Source organism: Thermobia domestica, chromosome 17 (assembly GCF_964235325.1).
Source record: "Thermobia domestica chromosome 17, izTheDome1.hap1.1, whole genome shotgun sequence".
Classification (NCBI taxonomy): domain Eukaryota; kingdom Metazoa; phylum Arthropoda; class Insecta; order Zygentoma; family Lepismatidae; genus Thermobia; species Thermobia domestica.
The window spans coordinates 126,933,550-126,950,693 of NC_137470.1; the positions used below are offsets into that span (position 1 = coordinate 126,933,550).

At 35.9% G+C, this 17,144-nt stretch overlaps 1 long non-coding RNA gene across 1 annotated transcript in view; it reads right to left on the bottom strand.

Annotated features, from left to right (window-relative positions):
- Positions 1-3,418: 3,418 nt before the first annotated feature.
- The window catches only part of LOC145674690 (uncharacterized), a 34,104-nt gene continuing 20,378 nt past the window's right edge, over positions 3,419-17,144 (bottom strand). The window contains exons 3-4 of the long non-coding RNA XR_014129018.1: positions 11,051-11,162; positions 3,419-5,175 (exon numbers count right to left, since the gene is read on the bottom strand). This is a non-coding gene — a long non-coding RNA (uncharacterized LOC145674690). The remainder of the gene's footprint in view (positions 5,176-11,050; positions 11,163-17,144) is intronic.

Below are 17,144 nucleotides of genomic sequence, written 5' to 3' on the forward strand. Positions count from 1 at the left end.
CAAGTGATTAACGAGGCTTTCTTTTGTGAAGACGCCTACATCGTGCAACTGTTTGCGAAACTGCAAACTGTGTAGAGTAGATTTTAAAGCAAGATGTCTTATATGCATTTAGAAATGAAATGAAAATTTTCAGTTTATCGTCCCAATGTGGATATGGGGATCCTTATAACCCTTTACTAATTGCCTTTTCTTCGAAATCTCTTTTTGCAGAAATAGTGAAACTTTTTAAAGAGAATTTATGCACTTTAATGAAACAGCATCAAATTGTCAATCACACATAAACAAAGATTACTGTGCATGACGGATACTCAGCATATGTGTGTTTGGATATTCTTCTATATGTATCGTAAAGGTAATACATAAAAGGTGGAAGACTCAGTCGTATTGGTGTGCCTAGTGCCACAAGCCTAACCGAGGAAACCACCCAACTAAATGAAACGTCCATTTAACAGTCAGTAGATGAACTGTGCAACCATACTCTATATATGCATCACTCCCTTCACATTACCGACTTTTGAAGCCAACACTCTACGAGAATATCATATCTCACTGTACGCCACTACATCCATTGTTTTGCATGGGTTGTGACTGGATGTTGACGATTGAAAGAGAGTAACATGGAGTGATGAGCCTCGATTACGACTACATCTCGCTAATTGTAAGCTACTGATTTACTGCCATCCCCATGAAGCCATATTCCAACGCATTAGGTTGGAACATTCCAAGGTCATAGGTATTATATGATGGCCTGGGTAATCTTTGGGTAATGTTAGAAATCTTTGGTTCACATATCAAAGAACCTCACTATATCGAAGAGCATAGAACTGCTGGGTGATGGCTTACATTCCTTCATGCTTTTTTGCCTTCCGGATGGTAATGGAATGTACTAGCAGAACAACTGCTCATATCACAGTTTTTGGTTGGCTACCACCTGCTTTGAGAAGCATTAAACTTGCTTCTTCTAGCAGAACTAAACCTGCTCTAAAGTTCTATTGAGCTCATTTTCAGGTACTTTGGAAAATTGTGCACGCATATAATCCACCACCGACGTCATTAATTCATGATTTATGGGAAAATCTAGAAGACGTTTAGCAGGCTTACTGCAGGTCACTTTTAGTCTTGTTTAATCTACGTCTCGTATGTGACAGCCGTTATCAAGGCCAAAGAAAGAGCGACTGGTTACTATGATGTATCTCTAATTCACTGGAATTCTCTTTTCAACAGTGTAATTTGAAGCAGATACAAAAAGTTAACTAGCTCCATATCTCGAATATTTATATTTTTAATTTACTTTTAAAATAGGGACGCGATAATATGTTTTTTTTATTGTTAACTCAAATTAAAGTATATTTGGATTTCAATCATTTCTAAAGGAAACGAGTAATTCATCCAACAATTCTTATTCAGCATCAAGAAGTAAACATATTGTTCAACGTGGAATGTGAACCACTTGTGCTCCTACCGAAAATTAAACTCTGATACCTAATGCCGATGACCATTTGCTAACCATATATTCACAAGGAAGCTCCAAAACATGCATAATTTCCAAGTCTATCGAAAAAAAAATTTACTGAACACCCTGAGTGTTGCTCAGTTTAAACCTACTCTACATGACTTGTAAACTGTCTCTGATCCACGATAATTCTGATTGTGTACCAAGCTGAAAGTATAGAGATTCGTGTTTATAGTAGCTACTTGTTTGTAAAATTTGAAAATTTCTTTTCGATATTTTATTGTTCTTGATTGCATTACAAATGCGACAATTACATACAGTGACGTATTTAGGATTTTGTTTCGTGAAGCTATGCACAACACGGAGATGCAGGGGGGCAATTGCCCACTTGAGTTTGAGAATGAAATATATTTTAATCGATTGTCTAATAATATACTAGGGAAAAGCGTGAAACTCGTATGTCGGTGGAGGATCATACCCCCTCCAGGAAAATCTGAAATAACGCTCCTCCAAACAGACGCTGAATATTTGTAATCTCGTTTCAACTTAACTGATTTCATTTTAGAAAACAATGGAAATATTCAGCTTTATCTGTGTACGTTTTTATCTTAAAGAAGATGTTGATACAAGATGAAGCTTAAATATACTGCTTGCAGTTTTAATGGCAAGCATTGTAGACTCGTGAATCTTATGTGATATGATATACACAAAAATTTAGCAGTAAATCTAACCTTTTATTATATTCGTAGAAGAAAAAAGAAGGGTCCTCTTGGTCTACCTAATTTCCCGGGTTACTTATTTCCCCCTTTTGATTTTCTTTAATTCAAATATTTGCCTTTCTTTATAACTAAACGATGTAAATATTACTTTGCTATAGTAACTAAAGTTCCGTTATGTTGATATCCGTGAAAGTTGGTGTGGAACACCAGTTTTGCTTATCAGCTCCTCTTAGTTTTGGTGTTACTGACGACGGCCGCCTTGAATCACAACTAACAACGGTCGGAAGTATGATAGGAGAAACGAGAGAAAATAACAACAGAAAAAGAAACAGAAGAGTAGAATGAACGAAAGAAAGAAAAAATGAATGAAATGAAATGAAATTTGGAGTTTTACGTCCCACGGTTATGCCGGTTAGGCTAAAGGAGACGGTGATAATGAGTAATGGTGGAATGGTGGAATGAAGAAAGTGGGAGGAAACGGGAGAACCCCGAGAAAACCCACGCACATGGTGTTTGTCCACCACAAAGTTTACTTGGCGGGAGCAGGGCAAGAAAGAAAAAAGAATGCAGTTCTTCCATGGTATGAAATGTGATAAATACAGTATTATTTCTGAACAAAGGGCATAAGAAAATGGTCAATGAAATTCTTAGAAATTGTAAGGAGGATTGTTGTTGTATGTGGAATGCGAAAAACTAACAAATATATTTCCGGGAGCTTGAGCCTGATAGCCCTCCCTAAATACGCCACTGCTTACATATTTATCTTTGGCTTCCCATGCATGTTTTTACTGTAACGTTTCAGAGATAAAACAATTTACAATATTCAAGAACATCCATTCGTTTCCTAAATACTTGCAAAAATATTTAAACATACACCACGTGTTATTAATTTCCGAAAATGTAAAGTACATTGTTTAAAATTACTAATACTCTCTTTTTAATCCCAAATATTGTGCTTTAAAAATACAGGTTCTAGTTTGCTGTATTTCTTCTGTCTTTACGGTGGTATGGACAGAAACAGCACAATTATTAACAAATAGGTACATATATGATCAAGAAGAGTTTTTCCGTAATTATCCATAATTAAGCCGTTCATTTGAAAAAAAATGAATGCAACATTTAATATCAGATTTGACTATACGAAAATCAAACAATATTAGAAAACTATTTAGGGTACAGAAGAGAGATTAGAATAACTTTTTATACTAAACTAAAATTCTATCGTAATCTTTTTTGTATGCAACTACTGTAATACTTGTAGTATATATATTGAACTATATAGTGTTTGTTGCGAGTGATTTGTAAATATGGAAACAATATTGATATCCTTAGTTACGTTATGCAACAAATTCCATGTAAACAAATCCATTGTAACCAAGGTATGCAAACTGAACAAATGTGCTTGCAGAAATATAATAGTAAAACATGCATAATACTTTTCTTGGATACTACTTCAAACAATAAAGTACATAGCGCAATAAAAAAATACAAGCAAATTCAAAGCACTGGTACTGATAAGACTAGTATATTCGTTTTCGAGTTAGGCTTGATACAAAATAGACGAATTCAACGTAAAAATATGATACAAAACTTGTATAAAAGTTTGCTTATGTTAGTACTACAACAGTGAGTCATTAGTTCTTTGCTTTTAACGAGTGTGATGCATTGATAATATCTAAACAGCGTGAAGCCTTACCTTGTTCTGCAAAGTAAATTCGATTGTGTTTAATGGTCGTCTCCCACATTTCACGACAGTCAATCCCACGGCGATTAACATTCGCCGGATTTGGAGGCCAAAAATTCGCATATTCTGTTTTCCACACTTTCAACTGTTTCAGAACGCCATCCTTGTAAGTAATGTGCAAACAGCAAAACAAATTAGCACTTAAAGGAGTGAGGTCCTATTTGGACGCGGACCATTGCATCAGCGAATTTTCGCAATTCCTAAAGGGCCTGTGAAGCATTCTCCGACTGAAGCCAGGAGGTGTTATCAACTTGAATCAGAACCGTCCTTCTATTCATCAATACTGAGTGTTTCTGTCGCATACCACCATAGATCCGTTCCCCGTAAAGGTTCTCATGCAGAAAAATCGTCTGGAATGAATTGATATTAGACCATGTTTATTCCACCATCTACACTACATGACCTTGGTTAAAACTTCTCCTTGCAGTCCATCTTAGCCTGCTCGCAACGGTAGTGAGCACCTACAGAAAATCGCCAAAATTCCTTTCCTTATCATCCGTCACGATCCCACGACTAAACCTGTCATTATGAGGATTTTGTAGAAACTGTTGACAATTTTCAATTGACAAAGGCAATGAAAGTGGGTGCTTTGATATAATCGCACAATATTACCAGTTATGTACTGGTGCGTAAGTTTGCCGCTAAGGGTCCGCTCGAGTAGACCCTTCTTCATGGCAACTGTTCATCGACCCAAGGCTTGTCTTCAACGCTCATGTCATCTGACGTGAATGGCATAAACCGCTTTTAGGCAGTCCAAAAATATTTGTTCTCTATCCTTTCACAACACAGATGTCCTTTGCAATTCCAATTTCTTCCATCTCATTCTTCCAATATTATCTACACAATACACGAATAATCTTGTAATCGAGCTTCACATTTGACTGTCTCAGTTCCAGTCTGATGCGAAAACAGCCGCCGTTTAACTGATGAATGACTTGTGCTACGTGTCAAACTAACTCATAGATGCACTCAGTATTTCCACGAAACATGGACAACAAAGTAAGATTAGTTCACAAAGAACAAATTATGACTCACCCTCTTAGATGTAAATTTAAAATACTGCAAGTGATAAGAACAGGTACAATTGTTACAAAATTACAGTTTTTTTTAAATATATCACTCATGGACATAAGTTGACCTACTTTACTCCTGACAAAATTTGGTCCTCGGAAGCGTCCACATCAACTTTACAGTTGTTCGTAGCGTGATTCGCAATGCTTCTGTACTTCTCTACTTCTCTGCTTGACTCCACCTGTTGCCTACATCCAGTACAGAAATAAAATATTTTACTATTCGCTTAAAAACAATACAAGTATAATAAAAATTGATTTTGAATGTAATAATGATCTATGATGATATTTTTTGTTTTATTAATTAAAGTAAATACTGATCTCAATGTTCTAATTTCGACTACATTGTCTTGCTTTATGAAAATAATGTTACTTTGGATATAAACTTAATATTTACCAATTTAATATGCTTTCTAAAACTAATTTATGCATAAACTAAACTCATGCAAAAAGTAGTGTGAAATAACAATGCAAAAGATAGTGTCAATAATTAATAGACAAATTTAATTATTTCGATTTGGATCAATATCCAATCATTTCGTCAAAAAGATAAACATAGCCTCCTATCTTAATCTTGTCTTGACCGAGAGTTCTCCCCAAAGACAGGTTCTGGTAAAAAAAAAAAAAAAAAAAAAAACTCGCAGCTAGAAGACGGCAGTAACCCACCCAACCAGGTACATTCTAGGAACGTGCCATTTAAGTTCCATATGTACCGTTTACGTACCTGGTACTTGAAAAATGTACATTTCATATGCATAGCACGTGTCGCTAGGTACGTGCCTTTCGAGGAATTTCTGACACTTGAAAGGTACTTTTACACGCTTCACTGGAATGTGAGGAATGTGAATGGCACATACCCCATGTACCATGGCATGGTTGTGCGTAAGTTGCTTCGTATTGCGACTAGGGTTGCCAATTTAGCCACTTTGTGACGAGATCTGGCCATTTTGAGAACGTCGTTAGTCACATAATTTCCAAAGAGCCAATAGTGGCTTTTTAGCCATATGCTTTTCACTTCTATAGCCACTTTCTGAGTTTAGCCACATTGTAATATATTGTGTGTGTCATTTTGCAATTTTCTGACGTTTGATGCGTTCTCTAGGTTGTAACATTCTAAACCCCACTGGCAGAATTGTCCTCATAAAATTAGCATTGATGGTTATATTGTGACGTTACACAGCAGAGAATTAGTTCAAAACCTGTACGTTAAAACTAGACGTTAAATAAAATTTTCGGGAAGACGTAAGTTTAAGTATAAACTAACTCCTTAAAGAAATTCAGCCTGATAATATAGACATCCTTCAGGAAATGGTTATCCTTCCTTTTCCATTATTATTTGGCTATGAAACAAATGCCGGAGACATATACAACCGCTATATACAACAGTGTGGTGTTGGAATGTGTAATGATTAGGATGTGATGTTTTATTTTATTTTTTTGAAAGTTCAACACTTCCAATGTACCCGTAAAAATGTACTAAAGAAATAGTGCCCATGTTTTTTAAATATTCAATTAGAACTGGACAATCTACATGAAATTTGCAATCGATCAGTGAAAACGTCATCTTTCTAGAGCCTGTAGTTTCTGAGATCTCATTGTCGAGAAACATATATGTGTATTTTAAAAGAGCTCCAAAGATGGCAGCACAATTTATTTGCATGTATTTCGGAGAAGGCTTACTAAAGGCAAAGGCCTTTGAACAATAATTTAAAAGGATAAACTTTGTGAAAAATATTTATTTCAGTAATTTATTTAAACTACACTCTTTTAAAAATATTTGTCTTTGTTATAAACGTGAAATCACAAATAACCGTAAATCAAAGGTTTGAATGCTAAGATTATAGGTTAGAGCTCGGTCGCTCGTTAATGTTACTGTAGTATTTTAATAGATAGTTAAATTGCCACACAGATGCCGGAGGAGGGCATATATTTTCAGAGTTAGTTGCTTGGCTTTTTTTAAAAGTACAAGCTTCTAAATTCGAACGTAAAAATGAAGCGTTAAGGTTTTAGTATTTAAGTACTCGCACCCCCAGTTGCATAGCACTGCCCTAAGGAACATTACTGACATGCCTAGTACATTCCTGGCACATGCCAATGCCAAGTAAATGTGTCAAGTACATACACGGTACGTGATATACACATAATAGATACATTCCTCGGTATGTGTCATGCACGTACTTTTGGTCGGAAGTAACCTTATTCCTTACATGTGTATTTCACATGATTGCTCTATTCACGTACCTATCATGTACATTCCAATGTACCTCGAGGAACATTCTTTACACATGATCAGTATGTACTTGTGTTGGGTGGGAAGCTGGCCGCACATTGACCGAAATTAGGACAGCCAAGCCACGGCACAGAAAGGCCTGAGTCTACTGACCGTGTGTCTTAGTCACACCGTTCGAGAGGGCTTTGTCTGGCACCTCATCGAGTGAATATACAGTACGAGTCTTTATTATCCTGCTTACAGTACTGCACCTCGGCTTGGCTGTTCTAGTCTCCGGTCAATACACACCGGCCTCTGGATTCAATGGACACTATCAGCAAAAATGAACTTGGAGATCATCAATGAATGGACATAAGGCAGTCTTTTTAGATTTTCAGATAACGTGTTGTTTTATTAAAAGAACAAACCAAGTAAAGAACGTATAAATGATTAAGTAAAGCATATACAGTTAAATGAACGCAAAATACACAATCACATCTTGCAGGAATACATAAACGTTCAGGTTTATAGTAACAAATTCGATCATTAACATAACAACAAGCGTGAACACGGCCGAGAATTTATTGCACATACATCGAAAGTGCGATGTATTGATTTTCATGAAGGACGTCTTTTTTGTGTTTGAGTGGTCATATAGCTTAGTGGTCATATAGCTTCAAAAATTACGTCTTTTTAAGAGGATGACTTTCGTATCCTTTCCGACACTGGTTACGGTTAAAGCAAAATAAGTAAACAGGATATTACAAAAGATTTTCATGTTTCAAAGAAGGTACCAACGCTGTGTTGAATCGCAAGATAACGGGCGCCCCTACTGTTGCTTTACCCCGAATATTTGTCATCGTACAGAAATCAGAGACCTAGCGTACTCTCGATGTGATGTCAAGAATGCGTTCATTGTTACAAAGTAAAACAACATCGTCTTCAAGATCAATAGAACATTGTGCTGTGACGTTACATTCCATAGTTACGAGAGATTTACAACTGGTGAAGAATCATAAGCTTCGAGTTCGTATGTTTCTTCCCTCACATTAAACAGGAAAACAAATAGTCAAAAGCTATACAAACATCATTTGGCAGGGAACAGATAATGGCTCTGGATGGATCACGGGTGTGTCTATTGGAATGTTATAAACAAAAGGCGATCTTCTATCGTCCCCATGATTTGAAAGGTCGTTTTGAATGGGTAAATTAATGTATGAAAAGTGTTGCAGGCAGCTGTATCATTCTTGATGGTCCCTGCTCTAATAGTAAACTTGCGCTCCTCAAACTGGACAAAGGGACCAAACTTAATGCAGGTTACAACATTTTGCAGGATATACCATCATAACATTATTACCCTATATGGCAGCGACATCTTGCATTACCATTCAACAATACAAGAAGTTCAGTCATATGGCGAAGTCAGTGGTGACGTACAGAAGGCATATGGAACTGAATTTCATGCAATCCCTTTTACAGGCCTTCCTCTGAAATACCCTTATGTACTGCAATGGATTATCGTAGTTTTTGTTGTTGTTGAAACGAGTGTTGGGTCCTCGTCTTCCGATTATAGTCGACAACCTTTAGAAATTTTGTAAAAAGAAATGAAAGAGATTTGATTGAAGTGTGGTTCAATCTAGTATCCCTCAGATGCAGAGCAATAGGTAATAGACAGGGCTTGCGCATCGGGTTTAACTACTGTACAGTGATCCCATTTGAAGATGTGGCCGAACAATTTCGTTTCGACAACTTTCTAGCGTAAATGAGATAGTGCATCGAATTGAATGAATACAACCATATTATGTTTTGTTCATTCGAAGGTAGTCTTAGATCGGACAGCGGATGATTGTGGATTATCACCACTTGGAAGTGTGTTGTCACACAATTACGCAATGCGTTAGAAAATGAAATCTTTCAGTTTAACGTCCCACGATTATGCCCTTTAGATTAAGGGAGACGGATGATCAAGGCAAGTGAATGATGATGGAAGAAATAGTGGAATAAGATTGTGGCAGGAAAAGGGTGTACCTGAGAAAACCCACGAACACGATGTTGTCCACCATACACTTACTTGACCGGAAATCGAACCAGGGACCATACATACCAGATGTAAATGCTCTACCACTGCACCACCGTGACCTCACAATGCGTTATGGAACAACACCAAATTTAGATATATTGTTTTGTGTATATTTGCTTAAAGTTTTTGTATTTTGTCCAAAACGTGTAGTCCGAGGTGTTTAATATGGCTATCAGCTAAAGATATTTAAATCTTTGCTGAACAAAAGAGTACACATTACTTAAAATGTAATTGAATGCTTGAGTACAAAATGAATTTCGCGTAGATTTTTAGTTATGGAAGTCAGTAGTTGGCACTGTGATTCTTACTGTGTAGAATACTCAACTTTAAGTACTCTTTTTGCTAACAATATTTACCCCTACTAGCTGCTAATGGGAAAGCGCGTTTATCAAGAACAAGTGGAATATATCGGACATAATGTCGTTGGGCAAAAGAAATTCAGCGATGAAATGTTTAACTACATAATTAGAAAACTAGAGAAAAAATGAGCATAAGACATAAGACACTGCACTTTTTAGACAATATGGAATATAGACATCAATTTAGGGAATTCTAAAATTTATCTTGAGAAAAGATCGAAAGAAACACAGAGTGGCACAGGAAACAGGAAAATTTGAATTGACGTAAAATGCACTAATCAACAGAGGAAAGAATAGAGTCAGATGCATGTAGAGACTATGCCATTAACAATGATATTAGATAAGGCACTTATATGTCACTTTATTCCTTTCAGACGACAACGAATAGATGTGCCTCATCTCGGCATACACATCGTGTTTCGGAAATTCGCTGGAATTCTCAGTGTGTTACGTCTTGAGAAACGCCAGTGAGTCATTCTTTAACCCTCAGTTTCAGTCCAACGATGTTTGCAGGACTGTAGTAGGCTATATTCTTTACTTTCGAGATGTCCTCCATAGATTCGCCACAGAGAGAAAGCGTACACACTGAGTTCAGGAGATCTCGGATGCCATAAAATGTCACCGTTCTTATCAAACGCTTTCAGAGCGAACACTCAGTCCACACAACTTTAATGCTTCATTAATACTAAATGTCAGTCTTCTCAAGGTTATCTTATCGTCTTATCGGTCCAAATAAATGCCGGCCATACAGTGTTGCTAATTTTAGATTCAAAATTTCTCATTTCCCTGCTCCACCCTGTATTTTTAATTTTCATTCATTCCAGCCATTTTGTTATTAGAAGAGTACAAAATACTTTTATTTAACAATACATAATACTACAAATGTCAAGGCTTATGGCTGTGTATCTTGAAACCTCATGTTTCTCAGGAGAAATAAGATTGAGAAGCTCCTTCAAGGAATACTTGTTCCATTATCCAAGTTTATTCAAGACATCCTAACTTCATTTATAAAATACCTAGAACCTTTCTGTTTCAAATGTGCCCATGCTGGTGCTGCTGTCGATGTGTGTTTTCCCGTGCCTCCCTTGAAAGGGAAGGGACAAGTTGCTGCGACTGAGATCTTTCAATTGTTAGATGCGCAAGTGTTGTCACAATGAATTATTTTATGGACTTCGCTATATACTGTCTTGTTAGCCATTTTAAGTAGTCTACGATCTTCACTCGTCGAGACCAAACGACTGAATGACTAATTGGCAACACATCCTAGGACATTCACTTCTTTCCACTAAGCAAAGGGAGGGTTTCCTCCGTCAGAGGATGGGAGGGGTGTGGCCGAAGTATGTTTCACACATTTTCTGTGGGAACACTTGAAACAGAAAGGTCTAGTAACCCTTCTAACAAAGCAATTGTACTTACCTAAAATGTTTACGTAACAAGCTAATTATTGCTTCATTTTCCTTTGGTCTATTCTTTGTGAACTAGTTTGTGAAGAGCGATGTCGTAATATGGTAGTAAAACGTCCTATTACCTTAAAAGAAAAAGAAGAAAATATTTACCTTGTCAGTGTGTAGTAAAAGATCAACATAACGAATGACAGTACATGATAAAGTCTGCTAAAGACACTAGAGATCACGCTTACAAGTTTCAATTTTGTCCGGTAGATGTCAGTCGTTGGAAAATGTTTGCTGCAATCCAATAGGGTGATCTGTAACTTCTAGCAGTCTACAATTATGCACCTTCGTTTCAGTAGTAGAAAATGCAATATGGATAGACGCCATTAAAGTCACCATTACCCACATAAAGATGCTAACGGATTAAATCCGTTATCGAACTCGACCGAGTTAATCGCTTTATTTATCAACTGTGGAGAAACAGTTCAAAATTTTGATTTCGTTCAAGCATTATTGTACGCAGAAACGGACGGATGCAATTCACCGTTACCCGTTAATATATTAACGGATTGATTCCGTTAACGAACTAATCGAGATAATCACTTTTTAAGTATCCACTATGAACAAGAATTCATTTTTTCTTTCATTCAAGCATTATCGTATGGAGTAATGGGCGGACGTAAGTCACTGTTTCCCGTTAAATTATTAACGCATTGACTCCGTTAATAAACTCAGACGAGATAATTGCTCTATCTATCTATTGCAAAGAACAGAATTCAAAAATCAATTTTATTCAAGAGTTACCGTGTAGCGTTCATATGTACTGTGGTGTTCTTTCCAATCAAGTAAAAACGTACGTGTGACATTTAATTTAAAAAATTATGAAAATCCTATACAGAATAAAAAGAACACAAGTTGTAGAGTTCATTTGCTTGGAGAATCCAGAAGGTCCCAAAGAACAGTAATTTGACTTACGTGACTTTTGTAAGGTTTCTATGCAGAAATGGGTAAAAGGAATATAACTTTGAACAGTTCGATTATGGATACATATGACCACCTTGGAATATCTTCCGGCACTGTTAGGGAGTTTGGCAAGTTGATAGTTTAAATTTTACTTAGATTTGGCTCCTAGACTGTAGTAGAGATATTTTTTATTTTTATTACTGCTTATTTTTAAGTGTCTAACTTCTGGTTCTCCAATATATTGACGTAAGTTAAAATCTTACCATTTAAATTTTATATTCTAAAAAATACGAGGAGCGTTCGGAAAGTAACTTCCGATTGGGCACTGTGCGTGGAGTAGTGGGGCAGCGGTACCATCATTGCACAGACGTGCGCGGTAGATCAGTCTGCATCCAGCCGTGATACAGTGAAGGTTGTCTGATCACGAGGTCCACTTTTGTAGCACTTCAAAATGTGTGCTGCAATAGACACCCCCCGCAAAGTGCGAGGTGCTAGCTGTTATATTTTTTCTTATGGTAAAACAACATATTCGGCAGCAGCTATTCATCAGGAACTTTGTACCGTGTATGGACCAAGTGTGATTAGTGAAGGAGTTGTTAGTGAATGGGTTCGTTTATTTAAAAGTGGACGAGCAAATATTCATGACGAAGAGAGGAGTAGCAGGCGATCAGTAGTCCTTGATAAACTTGTTTAGAAAATTGATGGAAAAGTTCGTAAAAATTGACGTTTCATAATCTCGGAGCTTTCCAATGAAATTACACAAATTTGCGCTTTGGTGATGATGAGTAGGTGAAAGATGCGGTCACAGGGTAGCTCAGAGTTCAGGTGGGAGATTTTTATACTGATGAGATTTCTAGGCTAGTACAGAGATATGATAAATGCTTGCATGTTTATGGAAACTATGTTGGAAAATAGAGCAAAGAAGTAGTTTCCATATGTATTTAATAAATTATTCATATTTATTATGGTGTTTCTTGTTTTAGCCAATCTGAGGTTACTTTCCGAACAGCCCTTGTAGAGAAGTGTTTATTAATTGTTTAATAGATGTATGAGATTTTTTATATGTTTAAGAAATCTTTTTGTTTAGGTACATGTTCATTTGGCATTTTAATAGTTTAATTATGTGTCATCAGTTACTGGAGTTTATTTTATTCCTAATCAAGAAAAACTAACCACATATTCATTAAAAAGTAGTGTGAAAAATTTTACTTAGGAGAGTAATGTGGTGTTTATTTTAATTAAGAAAAAAATGTGTGAGATATTTTATTCAAAAATTATGAAAATCCTATGCAGAATGAAAAATCACGAATTGTATAAAGCTGTTTTGGTTGGAGAATCTAGAAGTTTCCAAAAACTGTAAATGCTCTACAAATTATTTGGCCTATGCGACGTCCGTAAGGTTTCTATGCAGAAATATGTGAAAAAAAAATAATTCGTAGTTAGGTGATGGGTGTATAAGACCGCCATAGAATAATTCCTGGCACTGTTGAGGAGTTTGGCAAGTTAATGGTCTAACTTCACCTGTATTTTGCTCTCAAACTGCAGCAGAGAATCTTTCCACGATGGGTATCGATTGTTTATTCTTCAAGTGTGGAATTTGTGGATTCTACAAGATATTGACGTAAGTTGAAACTTTACCGTTCATAATCCATATCTAAGACATGAATTATTGCTCAATAGGAGATGTATGATACCTCTAAATTTGTTCAAGGAATCGACTCCGGTTTAAGTATATTTGCACTTGCATTTGGCATTGAAACATCTTGATCATATGTCATCAGTAACTGTTCTTTTCCGTTGTTATAATAAATAATCAATTATAAACCTCAGTATTTTGAGTCTGGTTATTTTATATTTTACTTGTTTGTATGACTATTAGACTAGTCTAAACATTTATCATTAGGTATAGCTTTATGTATAGTTATTTCAGAGAATCCTCCAAAATATTTAAATACCTATAATATCATAAATAAATCATTAGTATGGCAGTAGGACATTACAGTAATAAGATTACAGTCTTAAAAGGCCAACTTACGTGATCGTAATAAGTATAATCAACATAAAAATTAAACAATTCCAATGTGTTCTTTGCTATATCACAATATGAAATATAATAAAATAACCACAACAAACATTTTATAAACTTAACACAAATGACAATAAAATAGTAAAGAGTATTTAATGTCATGGATACTATTAAAAATTGAAAAATGATTAATACGCGGATGTTTTAGATAAAGAAAAACATGAAAAGATACATTTAAAAATATTAGAAACAAAAGTTGTTTTTCAGCAATGAAGTCAGATGAAAAAAAGATGGAAAGTTTGCAAAAAAATTAGGTATTTAGTGTTGATAGGAAATGCTTTGCAATAGACACTAGATTTGCATGGATTTTAAAAATACATTGTAAATTTGGAATGATTTGCTTATTGACTTAGTTACCATCTGTTTCAGGAAAATACTTTTGGTATGATATTTTGATAAATTGAGTATGTATGAAATCAGATTTGTATTAGATTATTAGTTTTGAGTACGTACTATTTAGAAAAGATATACTAAGAGCATGTACTACAATAGTACAAGTATCTATTTAACAATCACGATTTGGAAGCACAAACTAAAGATTTTACTAGAGTTCCATTTAAAAGGGAAAATAATGCTCCTAATTCAAACCCGGCCTAAAAAACATAGTGCATACATAGGGGAAATAAGATTGAAGTAACATTTTTAACTCTTTCATTGTGATCATTTAAAAATATATATTCATCTTAACTGAGCGAGTAACACGAAAATTACTTTTGTCATTATTAAGATAAAATAACACATGATGAAATCTATTATCATAACAACTTATTATATCGAGGTATATATATATATATATATATATATATATATATATATATAGCGTGTTCACTCAATAGGAGTGCAGTTCGGTAAATGTCTTTGAACTTTCCATGCTGAATTTTACAGCACTATCCCTTCCTTCTTCCTTCCTCCTTTTGATCACATTTGCGAGGTTACTATGTCTTAGCACCCACTGTGTCTGTTCTTTCTTTCCATTCCCTATACTATGGCCACCCAGGCCCCTATATTTTGCTAATCATTAACTGAAAGGACAGCATTTGGAACTGTGGTAACTAAGATTCCACGCGGATTTGACCAGCGGCTTCAATTGTTTGAAATGAAGGATCTGATTGGTCATTTAGTTATCGGGGGAGTTTCCCTCAAGTTCCCACAGACGATGAGTTATTTATGGCACGAGCCACCATACGTAGAAGGCGGCATCCTTTATATACAAACTGAACTTTTGTTGAAGAAACAAACTATACATATAACCAAGCAGGGGTGCACCGACATTGCGCAAATTTTCCCACGCTTATCTGTTGACACAGATAAAGCCTTAATGAGCAGGCAACAAAATTGGAAATTGCGAAAAAAATCTTGTGCAACGTTGCCATCATTACCATAAGTATATCGACTAATAAAAACAGTCACCAAAATGCAAGTCGTTTTAACAAAAAAAAAAAAAAAATACAAAGTAATGGATAACAATAGCATTTTCAGTCATCTATATTATATGTGTGCAATGGCGTCGTTAGAGAGGGTGACTGGGGAATGTGTCCCAGTCATTCATTTTCCGTATCATATCTAACTGTAAGATTAAAACTGTAAGAATATAGTTATTGAAAGCAAATAGTTTTGAAATACTGTAAGGAAAACAAACATATATAAAATAAACAATATATATAAATATTTCTAGAAGTTCTCTTGAAATATCGTGAACAGACGTTCGACCAATCAGAAATAAAGATTTGTCTATATCTTCCAGTTTTGGCCAATCAGAAACAAGCACTTGTATACATATTTCAGGTGTGTCTACCACATATCTTAATAACTATCCTTTCACCTTTCTATAAATGATACTTAGATTTGCATTTGCGTCTTAGTTGTTCTTAGGTGCTGTGAGAAACATTTGTTATATATTACCTAGGTATTATCGTATAAATTGTTACAAGAATGAGTGGTCAGTGTATTAGAGATAAATAGGGCCCCTTGGCAAGAAAGCTCGCCCCCTTGAGTGATGCAGCAACTTATATCTACGTGTACCTCCTACATGCAGTTAGAATTCTAAAGCAGCATGTCGAATGTTGTGTCTCGCCGCGGTTTTCAACGAACTTAAAGAGTTCTGGTTTGGCCAATGGCCACCAATTAATATTGCTACCAAAGCATTATTTGAGGAACCGTAAGTCATAGAGAGGTCATATTGGTGTTGGTCAATATCTAAAAGGGTGGTAAATATTTTGGTAGCAAATAGTAACCGGTGGCCACTGTGCAACTGGCCATCAATTAATATCAGTACGAAAATGTTTAATGTTCTATTAGGGATTAACACTGATATCATCTCTCTATGACTTACCGTTCCCGTGATACTGACTAAAAAAGTTCGAATTTCTAGATATTTAAGCAGTCATATCTCGAGAACTATAAGTCATAAAGAGATGATATTTTGTTAATTTTTGCGAGAAAGAGAAGAGGGTGCGGATAAAAAGATTTACCTTTACATCTAGGAACAATTACAGCTATCCTTCCCGCTAGATCTCTCCATTCTTTTAAAGTTCGTTCTGGCAATGCTCTTAGAGCATTCTCAACTGTTTTATCCTGAAGATATTTACCGGACAGTGTACATTAGAAAGGTTTTGGACCTGAAATTGGTTTGTGGGCCTGAAAAGGGCCTCAGTTCTTTAATTATTGTGTATTTGCTTCACTCCCAGAGAGATAACAAAGTGTTTCCGTTAGCCGACTGTCGGCAAAGCGTGTTCAACGTATATGGCCAGAGCAAATGTTGAAAACATTCTCAAGATGGGTGCTGGTCCCTCCTTTGTTTGGACACGAATGAGGTTCGTGAACTGTACGTTTTGCTGTTTTAATGCATCTCTGATGTTATCTATGTTGGTTGTGGTTGGAACACCTTCTTCAGGAAAGCAATGCATCTCAGCAATTCTTCTCTGCAAAGCTTATTCTTCTCCGTTGTGCACTCTCCCAAATGTCACCAGCAACTGTATGTCAGACCTCCTCAGGTTCTGTTAAAACCCCGAACGAATTGCGGATATAATAAACCAATAATAGAACAAGCCAATGAGGAACGAGAATCACA